We start from the raw sequence: 12,594 nt of genomic DNA on the forward strand, positions 1-12,594 counted from the left end.
CTGCCCAGGGCCCCATCCAACCTGCTCATGAACACTCCAGGGATGGTGTTCTCTGCAACCTGTTCTAACATCCCACCACTCTATAAAGAACTTCACCCTGACATCCAAGAAATCCCCCGAAAAAATCTTGAATTATACAACTATCTACAGCATCTGTTACGAGCATATTGTAGCTGTAGCAGACATGAACATCTGGTTGGAAACAATGAGACTGAAAGATGAATAACAAAATGCAACCAAAATAAAAATGGCTAGAAACCTCTTTTTGCCCCTCTCTCTATAGTCACTGGAGTTTAGAGATCTTAAATAAGCCACATAATCTTGATAAATTGAGCAAATTAGAACATTAATCTCTTAGTGATTTTCTATGTGATTAGAATTTGCCAGTATAGGAAATAACAACCTAATGTTTATAATTCTACAGGGTAAAACAGTAATGATTTTTGAAGTTGTAATGATTGAGAGAAAAATAATAGCAGCAGTAGTACAGCTAAAAGAATAAAAATATCTAATGATACAGGAGTCTCTGCTTAGGCTTTTGGGAGTAATAACTAGCAAGGACAAGACTTTTGACACAATGTAGAATAGGAATTATAATCCATGCTTCATATAGCACTGTGACAGTGAAAATAAATTAAGCTGTACTCCTAAACTACATATTGGCACATGCCTGAGTTGCCGAAAAAGATCAAAATGGTCATCCAAGGAAGCATCAGGATTCTGAGCATCCTAATAGGCCTTCATGGCCCTGGCCAGCCTCACACAATTCCCTGACTCATTGGCAGAGGAGAACCACTTAGGTCAGACCTGAGTCTGCTCTTCCTGCATACTACCCTTGCAGTATGCTACAAGAAAAATCATTTTCTGTACCTCTGTGAGTGCTCGTCATCATTTAAACTTTTTTTTTTTTTTTTTTTTTTTTGCTATTTTGTCATGTATTCCCTAATACAATTTAACTGCACTTATTACTTCAGTTTCTTTTAACGACATTATAAGCATTTTTCCTATATGTTGAAGTTCCTTACTCATGGAGTCCTTCCTAGAATTTATTCGAACTGTTTTTCTGCGAGCCCTAGAGTGAGAATTTGCTTTAATCTTAATAAGGGTATTTTTTTGTTTGTTTGTTGTGCTTACAGTGCCTAACAGTCTAGCACATGATATGTTTTTGTACGTGATTGTATTTCCTATTTCAGTTTAATCTTACTTGAGTAATCTCCTTATGTCCATAGATTGAATTTTGCTGAACAAAGAGTTCAGAATCATTATTTTGGCACAAAGTTCAGTGGAGCTGGACAGACACCAACACCAATGTCATGCAGTGCTTTTGAAAATAAACTTCATTCTTCCAATAGACCCTTTCTGTTTTTTTGTTTTTTTGTTTTTTGTTTTTTTTTTTCCTGTAACATCAAGATAAATTAGTCAATACATGATAATTTGAATTCCTTGACGGCTTTGAAAGGTGATCAAAAGTAAGTTAGCTCAGGTACAGCTATATATTGTGCTCTGGGCTATAACAGCTAAGTTCCAGCTGTGCTTCAGTTGCTCAGCTGAAAGACAGTGCAGGTACCTCACACATACCTCAGCCACACAAATAGCCTCTGGGAAATGAGGTGGCATGTGCCAGTTCAGTAATAACTGCTGTAAATATAAAACAAGATTTCCATTTTCAGAGTTGTAAAGGAATTCAAAATAATTCACTTGTGTCTCTAGGCAGCTGTTTGTGGAATACGAATGTTGTGCAATCCAGACCAATGTGCTTAATGTTCCTGTGCTGAAATCAGGTAAGATGAAGCAGGCATAATGGGAAGGGACATGACTCCCTTTTCCCTGGTAGCTCAGGCATTCTCACCAGCTTTAAGCTTATATGTTGGATCTCTTCCCACTGTAAATTCTAGTGTTTCTTCAGATGGACTATATCCAATTTGGTGTCATTTTTCATCAAATATGCTGTGCTGTTCTAACATCTGATTCATGCACAACTTTAAACAGATTGTCTGCTATCTTTAGGACTTCTACACCTACCCCAGTGCTAAAGAGAAAGTGTAAGCTTATCTACAAGAGTTGTTATGCCTGTTCAAGCTTTCATCTCTTAGTTTTCTTAGATGCTCTGAAATTTCTCAAGTAACGGAAGTTAGCTTTAGATGGTCTGTGTTTAGACAGATGTTTTGGTCTGCTGATGTATTTAAGACTATATCTTATGTCTAGAGATAAAACATTCACTTTTAATAACTTTATTTAAAAATTCTGTTAATTATAAATCATTGAAGAACTGTTCCTCAGGAATTAGTATTCTAAAATAATTTATCAGGGGGCCAAATTTGCATCATAAATACATATTTTCTTTTGCTGTAACTTCATGGTTGGGACCATGAAAGCTTATTACACTGTTTGTTGCATAAGTTCTTGGATGTTTACTCCATTATTGATATTATCATACCATTATTTTCAGCAGTTATGGTTTGCAAAATTAGGTGCAAAGCTTGTATAATCAATAAATTACATATGTTATAATTAAGAAATATACAAGAGAGTTTGGCTAAGTAGGTTATTACACCAAAAAAAGGTCTTTCCCTTGTCCTGGACTCACTGGAAAACACGAAAAAGAGGGATCTCCAGAAAGAGAGCCTTCCCCACTGGTAGTCAGCTCTTAAATGGGGTCTAGGAGAGGCGGAGCCAAGCTCCATCCCTTCTAGCAGCACAGGTGAATTGCCTTTACCTGTGCTCCCAGGGCTGACGACAAAAATCAGCTTACAGGAAACTTAAGTATTTTAGGTAAGAAAACATGAAAGTTTTGAAGCTGGGGAGAAAGAAAAACATGCACCCATACCTTTGGGGCACTGACAATTGGGCTGCATTAGAAGGGAGCAGCTGGTAAAGCGAGGTGATCCTTCTCCTCTATACAGCAGTAGTAATGACACAACTGGAGTAATGTGTTGATTTCTGGAATCACCAGCACAAGAGAGGCATAGACAGACTGGAAAGAGTCCAGCAAAGGGCCACAAAGATAAGCACCTCTCCTTTGAAGATAGGCTGGGAGAGCTGAGACTGTCTAGCATAGAGAAGGGTTCAGGGAGATCTTATGGGCATACAGAAATACCTGAAAGGAGGATATAAGGAGGACTGAGCCAGACTCCTCCCAGTGGTGCCCAGTGCCAGGACAAGAGGCAGTAGGCACTGACTGAAACACTGAAAGCACTACTTTACCATGAGGGTGATTGAGCACTGGCACTGGTTGCCCAGATAGACTGTGGTATCTCCTCCTTGGAGTTATTTAAAAGCTGTCTGGACATGGTCATGTACAATTGACAGCCCTGCATAAGCAGTTTGAACCAGATAGCCTCCTGACCATTCTGTGATTCACAGAATCACCAACCCAGATGTGTGAAATTTCTCATAGGACGAGCTGTCTGTGGCTCAGTGAATCACATTACTTTTTCTACACAGTATTCAAGTTTGATGAACTGCCATTTTCCATTCAAATTATATTTCCTCAGAAATGTTTAAGCCAGATTTGCTGGTGAGCTAAGATATGGGGAAGCCTTGAAATCACGCTATTGAAGTTATCTTTTCAGCAGTTCTAAAAGTACTGTCTGGACTGCTCACACCTTGGGATCTGGCAGGCAAAGGACACAGATGTAAGACACGGGGACACAAATAAGCAAGATCTGGGAAACCTGGCACATAACTGCTAGAAAGCTCTAATGCTGTCAAAGTTTTATCATAAACAATTCTGGTATCTGCTGACTTTAAGAAAAAAGTTCCAGTTTTTCACGGACTCCTTTAATCTCATACCATGAAAGCACTGTACATCTCAGCACTATGTATTCCCTGCGGAGTGTCTTTCATGAACTGGAAACCTTTCCTCAGTATTTTCTCTCCTCAGACATATATTTCTACTACAGAAATCACATCTTGTTCCACGTCTCTCCTATAAATATTTAGAAAAGTTTTTCGTTTTCGATGTATACCAAAACAAACAGAAGTATTCTGCTGTGTTGGAAAATGAAACCACAATAACATTCTCTGGATAACGTGTAGCCAAATGAAGCAACAGCTGGATGAAGTGGAGAGCTATGGCTTCCTGTTGAATGGAAGGAATTTAAATTAGAATTTGTAAAAATTATTGCAGTATTGGACAGGGTCATAGGAGTGAGAGAAAGCCAAATACAAGCAAAAATATGTATAATTTAAAATATTTCTGGAAGACAAGATCCCAACTCTACAACTCTCCTGTAGGAAATTATTCCCCCCAGTCCAAGATGGCCCATAGAATTATGTTTCAGTGCTGGAGGAAGCCTGCCAAGGGTCAGTTCGGAGGAAAAAAAAATAGGGAATGCAATGCTTGCTACAACTTAAGATTGCAGAAACAGAAAGAGATGCTTAGCAGAAGCCAGGAACAAAAAGACACAATATTGGAAGAAAACATTGTTCCATAATGCTTCCAAATTTTGGTCCAGTCTTATTATGCTGTGAAATGAATTACAACAGTAATGAGAACTTTCCAAATGTAGATAATAGTCATTGTATGTTTTTCCCTCAAAAGATCATATACAATTTATTGTAACTGACGTTTTGAGGAAGATTAAAAATGAACATCTTAACTAAAAGTGGACGATAATTCATGAATTTTGAAGTAATCAGATATCCAAGGGAAAACCAGAATTTCATATAAATGCTTACAATTTTTACAACACCTTCACATAGGAATTTTTTCTGACTGAATGTATTCTGGCTCTAATTCCAGAAATAAATATAAATGCATATCTAGGTCTGTGATATACTGTGAGAACTGCCCAATTAACCAATGAACATACAAATCTGAATGAAGCATCATATTAATAATAAATAAGGATATACTGGAACAGAGGCTATTTATTAGAAGAAATATTTTGATTGGTATCTCTACCACTTAACAGTTCTGCTCTTTTAGAACTAATCAATCAATATTTTTATTTTGTCTTTTCTTCAGTTTATGAGACTATTTATAAGAATAGAAAATAGGATAAGGGTGGATATAACATGTTGTGAATATAAAGGACACACAAACAAGCATAGAAGTGGCATTAATCTTGAATTTGTTGTGCACCTTTCAATTTAAAGAAAGATCATAGATACGTTCTTTTAACCCCATTAGCAGTGAGAATTATCCATTCGTCGTGCAGGATTCAGTGCAATTAAAGCAACTGGATTCATCTTCAACAAGAAGCTCCCTTCCCAAAACAGAGTGATAGCAGATAAGTGTATGTAACGTATATTTGACAGACAGCTGTTAGTGCCAGTGGGAGGCAAGTTAAGACAGACGCATGAAAATATGTCCCTATTTATTTATTTTAACCATTTATCTATTTTGTAGATGTAAGAATCAGATAGCTTCAAAATATCAAACTATTTTGTTTGAAACACAGAACATGTGGATTAGGAGAAACCTGTTACGAGAAAAATACAGCTTTTGTAGTGGTGAAAGAGTAGCTTTTCTTGGGAATTAGCTGCAGTCAAAAACCTTTTAACTGTATCTTTAACAGTTTGCTAGATATTAGAATTTTTTACTAATTAACGATTTATTACCTTGGAGATCTTGGAAACTTGTAGAAGTATGAATCACTTGCGGTTTATCTTCTCTGGAAGTTTCTTTGTGAAAACTGATTTAAGACTCTGACTAGGAAAATTGTTTATACTTCTATGTAGAGATGACAAATTTAATATAGTATGATATTTTCTAGGCAACAAAGAAAACAAAGACTTTAAGGCAGCATCCTGAGTTATCTGGAGCAGCACTATTCAATTTACTTACTGATACAAGATGCGCTGTTTTCTTCTTTGACCATTCTGTCTGATTTGTGAAACACAGATAGCTATTTTTTTTTTATAAACTCTGTGGATTGTAGCATCTCCCCAGGTACAGTGAAGGAAATATATATCCTACAGTGGCCAAGTTGTACATCTTATTTATCATTTGTTGAAGCGAAGCTGTAATCTTGGATTATACAAAATAGGATCTCCATGTGAGACAAAGGAGTGGCTCATAGCATAATACAAATACTGACCTGGCAAAGTAATTGCACTGTGATAAACTTCAACCATGCTGATAATTATATGGATTCCACAGAGAGTTTCCATATATTTGGATATAAGGGCCAAATGGATCATTGCTGTAAATCTAACTGGCTACACAAACTACTAAAATAATACACTGTACATACAGTTACCATTTTTCATAATTAATATAAATACAATTCAGATTTTGTTACTCATATCTTACACACATAGTCTGCAACTGAATGTAAATAATTCATATTCAGCAGTGAAAGGAGTCTATAATTCTCCTTTTGGTTCTAGAAGAATGCAACACAATCTCATAAAATCAGTAAAATAATTTACATGCCTCAGTGGTGTCATTATGGATTACAATAGATTTATTAAGAAAACAAATAACGTAGTGAAGCCATGAGAGATAGCCAATGATGGAAAACTTTCAATTTCAGCACAACATCTATTCATTATTTATTTGGCATTGGTTTGTAGTTTCCTCAATGAGAATTAATGCTCTAAATATTCTTGGTATGAAGTCACTAAGAGACTTATATTAAAATTTAGGAAAAAAAAAAAACAACCATGGAAAGTTTGTTAAGAGTCAGTTTTATGACACTTAGTGTGATTTTTCTTTTGCAATTTGCACTTGTGGCATCAAAAATTGAAAATGTTCCTGCCAAAGTAATAATGCTCCAACAAATTGTAAAAAAATCTTTACATTTATTATAAAAGATGATAAAAAATGAAAAAAAATAAACTAAAAATATGAAACATTTGTAACCCAGTAAATCGGGAATATATATATTTTAACATAGTATCTGAAAAATAGCTTTTTTTTTTTCCCAGAAGTCAGAGATGAGTTATGTGCTACAACTTAAAGCAAAAGAAATGTGTTCTAAAATGATGTTTAGAAACAGAATTCCTAGTTCTCTTAAGGAAATATTATATTCTTGTGTATACTCGACTTTTACCTAAACCTAATACAGTGTTTTAATAGAAGCCCCATTTATGTGAACTTCTTGGTAGTTTAAGACTTTCTAGGAATCCTTTCAGCCTACTTGGCAATCTTTCTAATTGTTTAAATGCTTAAATGTGCAGTATAAAACAGTAAATCCTTAAGAGGGTACATAAGTGGGCTAAAGAAGTTGGAGATAAACTGGTTTGAGCTGTACAACTTTTTCTTGCTGCAACGTCAATATTTGCGGTTTTTTGTTTGTTTGATTGTTTTTCCAGATAATGTTGTATTTTAGTGGAACTATATTTTACACAGAGGGGAATTTTCTGCTCTGAACTGTGACTACTACAAATTTGTAAGACACAGTTCTCTTGAGGTTTCTCACTAAACTGGTAGTTTCTTGTCTCCTTAACTTCAAGCTTTTGAAACAACTCTATCTACATTTTTAGCTACTCCAAACCACTTAATAATTTGGAATCTTCAAGCTTTAAAAGAGAGCCTTTTTATCTCAACACTGTAATACAAATCTAGGTGTATGTATGAATAAGTAATGTAAACCTATAATAATTTATTCACTAAAGCTGAATCGGAAAAGTCCCTAGCTATTTCAGTGGTGGTAAGGGTGAAATTTACTTTTTACTGTCCCTGTTTTTTCCACAACTTCTATTCAATTGGTGTTTAAATCATGACATATATTTTGAAATGAACTGCAATTAGTTAAGCATAACTGTATGTAGTTAAAACTGTAATGTAGTTAAGCATAATAGAAATAAGATTTTTTAATTTTGTATTATTAAGTGCTTCTCACTGTCACTGACATTAAAATACATCTTCTTCCCATTTTCAGAAATGAATTTCTTAATACACCAAAACTTGACTAAGACATTTCTGCCCTGACCGTGTGTGTAATATATTCATGTTTTGTGCTGCTACAGCATGGAAAGATGCATGGAAATTTTTATATTAATGTCCTTTGCTCTTTGATAGTTTGATTTATCCATGTTTTATTAAAGTATTTGAATCTTATAATTCACCTCTAGAATTTATTTTCATATGTTTCACTCTTGCAATTTATATGCTATATAATCTAATTTTTATTACTTATATACCATTTAAATTGCCCTACAAAATTCCTGATCACATACAACTTCTCAGAATAGCTGCTAAATAGATAAAAAATTTTTAATAATGTTTGCATAAGTCTAGAGGAAAGGAAAATGGAACATTTTGTGTTGGGTATATCTATATTGGGAACAGTACAAATAGCTGTTTTCTCACATTCCATTTTGGATTATGTTAAGAAACAAAAAAATGTATTTTAAAATCTTATAAAAATATTTAACTATAGGATTTCCAAATGCCAACTTACGCTGTTTACTCATACAAGCTTTTCTGATAACTACAAGGACGTGTGACATAGCTGTATCCAACACACTGCTCAAGCACTAAGAAAATAAAATAAGCAATAAAATTATATTTAATATTGTGCTTCAAAATTCATTCTTAATGAGACAGTGGCAGAAGAAGGATCAAATCTTTGATATGAGGGCTGCTCTGAAAGTATTGCCTCTATTTTTTTTATGTTGGCCCACAACATCAGAGGCAGATGCTGGTGTACAGCAGTAGAGGCTGAGCCTTCCCACCAATATTCCATTACATTTTGCTGCCGCGTGACAGATAGCAACAGAGGGGTAGTCTGACAGAATAGTATCTGGCATGGAAGTGCCTATGAAGCAAAGATGTGTCATTGGATGTGACATTTCCTCATTTCCTCCATGTGGAAAAAATGCAACCTATTGACATTCATTGCTTGCTGAACGTTTATTGAAACCAAACAGTGGATGTGAATGCACTAAGATGCGAGTGGATGGTGTGTTTCAGCAGTCAAGACAGTGTGTCAACAGTGGTCAACTCCAGTGGTGCAGATTTTTATAAGCGTAGCACACAAACTCTTGTTCATTGCTGGCAAAAACGCAAAGTAATGGTCATGTTTATGTTAAAAAAAAAATAGGGTTTAGCAGTTGAGAATGCATTCCATTAAACAGCATTATTGCACTTTTTGTATCTTTTGTAGTTTCCTTGGAAATAAAGAGGAGGCGTTACTTTTGGAGCAACCATCTTCAGTCAGATTATTTCCGTGGTTTTTTACTGATGAGTACAGCTGAAGTGCTGGCCAGGTAAGACAGTTTTCAAAATTGCAGCTGGCTTATTAAAATGGTTTGTTTTTCCTTATTCATCCAATTGAAGCTGTTCTGTATGTAATTGATGATGAAATTCAGTGGCATCTTCTCACGTTTCACCATTTCTAATTCAGATGTCTAACCAAATAAGTGCAAAACTCATCACAGCAAAGAAAATCCAAATAATAAGTAAAATAAAGTTTCATGATGGTAGAGTTTACAGTGCATCACTACTGTTTATCTGAAACTGGCGTACTATTCGAGTGTGCCAGAAGAACATATACGGACAACCTCATTAGAGGTCACCTCAGTTTTGTTATTTAGAACGTGTATATCATATTCTGTAAGGTCGTAGTGGCTACAGAAAATAATAATTAAACTACAGCATCACAGAATAAAAATCATTTTTACTCAAAATTATACAAAAAAATCACTCTCCGACCCCTGTGCACAAAATATGTATTTATTATATATTATTAACTGGAGTTTTAGAAGCCAGTGGGAGGTCTCCTATTAACTTGAGTGACACCAAAATTTCATCCCAGTATCAATGACTTGTCAGAATGCCTGAAAATATATTTCTGTGCCAGAATAAAATGGCTCTGTGCTTAAAAGGTTTATGAGGTTTGTTCAGGAATGATTGACTATGCTAAATAAATATTATATATGTATTATGAGTTAATCTTAGTCAAAGTCTCAGGCTAATGGAAGTCAAGTTGAGAATACATGCAGAAATTATACATACAGTGTAAATACATTTGAGGGTGATTGGCATCTATTTGAACATTGTTCAGTAGCCCTGAAATACCAGCTCCCAAACCAAATTATACTTCATTAGCTGTCCCTTTCCTTAATGCAGATTTTCCTATCATATTGCCACCTTTTTTTACTTCCTTCTTCTGACTAAAATTCCTCTGGCACAGCCAGAAACAAAGTCAAAGTTTTTTCCAATTCTTATACTACTTTTAATTGTTAAAGAAGTTATAGGCATAGTCCTGGTTTTGTTCATTTTTATACACTTTGTCAGAGCACCAGGAGTTCACTGTCAGAAGCTGTATATGGTAGAACAATCCAAAAGGAGGGTAGTCTGCTAGTTGGTGATTTTCATTCAATATTGTTTCATGATGGTAAGAAATATTGTGTCAGTCTCTAAATATTTCTGAAATAACTGTTTTCAACATTCGTCTGCTCAAGTAAGTTAAGTAAAGAACTCATGTTTATCTTGCAGTGTAAGTGCAGCTTATTGCCATGAATCATCTACAAAATTGTTTGGGAATTTGTTCATATTTTTCCCTTAAGAAAAAGTTATTTTGGCAGAAATAAAACCTTTTGGAGGAACATTTTCATTGGAAAAATGTTTCTTAGATCCAGACTACAATTTCTAGCCAAATCTGCAGAAAAGTAGGCATACTTCCTAATTCTCTATAAGACTAAAATAAATATGTTAAAATGCTAAGCTCTTGTATGGCAAAAGCTACATAAGCTGGTCTTGCTGCTGTTTGGGAATGTCTTCTTTCTGTTGTCATTGTTTGTAACATACTGTGAATAATTATTTGTTCATCAGCCCAAGGTAACATGGTAACATGACTATAAGGCTCATCACCAGATTACTCATATACAACTTTCCTATGTTACTCAGCTTATGGAATACACAAAAGATGATCCTTAGACACTAAGAATATATTTAATTTTGATTCTAAATATACATTTAAGTGATTTAACAGATTTCCAAACACCTTTTGAACAAGGCAGGATATTCCTACTAACAACAAATTAGAAGCTTGATGAACTTCTAAGGACACTTATTTGCTATTGATGACTCTTGGTAGATAAGACAGGAATATCAAGCAGTTTTTCTGCTTTCTGACTTGGTGACAAATTCTCTTTAAGCACCTATACATTCCACTGAATTTTCAGTTTGCATTCATTCTACACCATAAACATTTGAGCATGTTAGGCACACTGCAAATATTTACCAGTAATAATCAAAGTAGTTAGGCGATAAAATACTTTCCACCTCTTTTTCCTTTAGTATGCAAATGAGGATTATTCCTATTACTCTGTTTGTTAGAAATCCATGATTTCTTAACCAATCATGGATCTAGAAAAATGTTTGGCTATTGTTACTACACAGATGTCAAAATACTACTAAATATTGACAGAAAGTTTTAGACTTAGCTACAAAAATTTGATTTGATCCTGTTAGAACTTGCCTGCATATCACTCACCCAAGTACTAATGTCAGCTACATTCCAAGTAAGTTGTGACTGCACCATATAGATCTCCAGGAAGAAATATTTACAATGATGTAGATGATATGATTTCTTTTTCTTTATCAGCTACATGTCAACAAAATCATAGAATTGTTAACTACAGCTTGCTGGAAAAAAAGATTTCTGTTATTTGCATTAATGAAATCAAAAACTCAACTTTCTGGATGTAGTAACTAAGACAAATATTTCTCATCTCATGGCTGCTTAGTAGGTGATGGAAAAATGTAGTTGCCTTTTTCTTCTCTAAATGTGGGCTCTCTAGCAAGATAATTTCCATTTTGATTCATTGTGGCTTTCTCTAGTAAAGAGATTTTTCCCTAAAGTATCTTGGTACATAAAGAAAAATGAAAAAGAAGAAATTAAATTACATCTTTTACCACAGAGTACAATAGTATATTGTACATAAAATACTTTGCAATTTGGTTTGTGTGCATTTATTTTTAACGAAGTAAAGGCTATGTTTTTCAACAATGCTAGGTCACCATGGAGAAAAGAAACTTCAGGAAATAATTTCAATATTGTGTTTTCCATCAAAACACAATGATGATAAAAATATATTTTTTCTAAAAACAATTCTAGATTAAATGTCAGTTTTTCCAATTTATTGCTATCTCTTTTCTATAAAGACCGTAATTTGAAAACATGTCAAGTTTCTGTCCTGGGTCAAAATTTCTGCTTAGACAAGGGGCATCTCCAGGCCTGATGTCTACATCAGACACCAAAGAGAACTTGCCAAAGTGATGTAACTAGTACCGCCTTCAGAATAAAAATCGAGACTTGTATTACAGTCTCTTAGGGCCATCTATCAATTACTTGTGGGGTTACCACTGTTCCTTCTTCTAATAGCATCCGCCACGGTCCAAATAGACTGCAGCAATTTGGTCCCACTTGCACTTGCGAAGGCCACTTTACCTGGTGGGTTACTGGCTCTAGGTTCTCATGGGAAGGGAGCAAAAGATTATTTACTGTCCCAACATGGGGTTTCCTCACTTAGGATTCAAATTAAAGGAAATAATAATTTATTTATTACAAACCCAAGTGGTTTGTAACAGACAGGGCAAAGGGTTGGCCATTTCTGGATCTTTCATTTAAGTCTCTCATGATCTCATGCAGTCTCTATAGCACCTGTTCCTGTTAGATTATAGGGCAGATGAAA

The sequence above is a fragment of the Centrocercus urophasianus genome, unplaced genomic scaffold (genome assembly GCF_019232065.1).
Source record: "Centrocercus urophasianus isolate 14NV4802_14NV808 unplaced genomic scaffold, USGS_Curo_1.0 seq_13, whole genome shotgun sequence".
Lineage (NCBI taxonomy): Eukaryota > Metazoa > Chordata > Aves > Galliformes > Phasianidae > Centrocercus > Centrocercus urophasianus.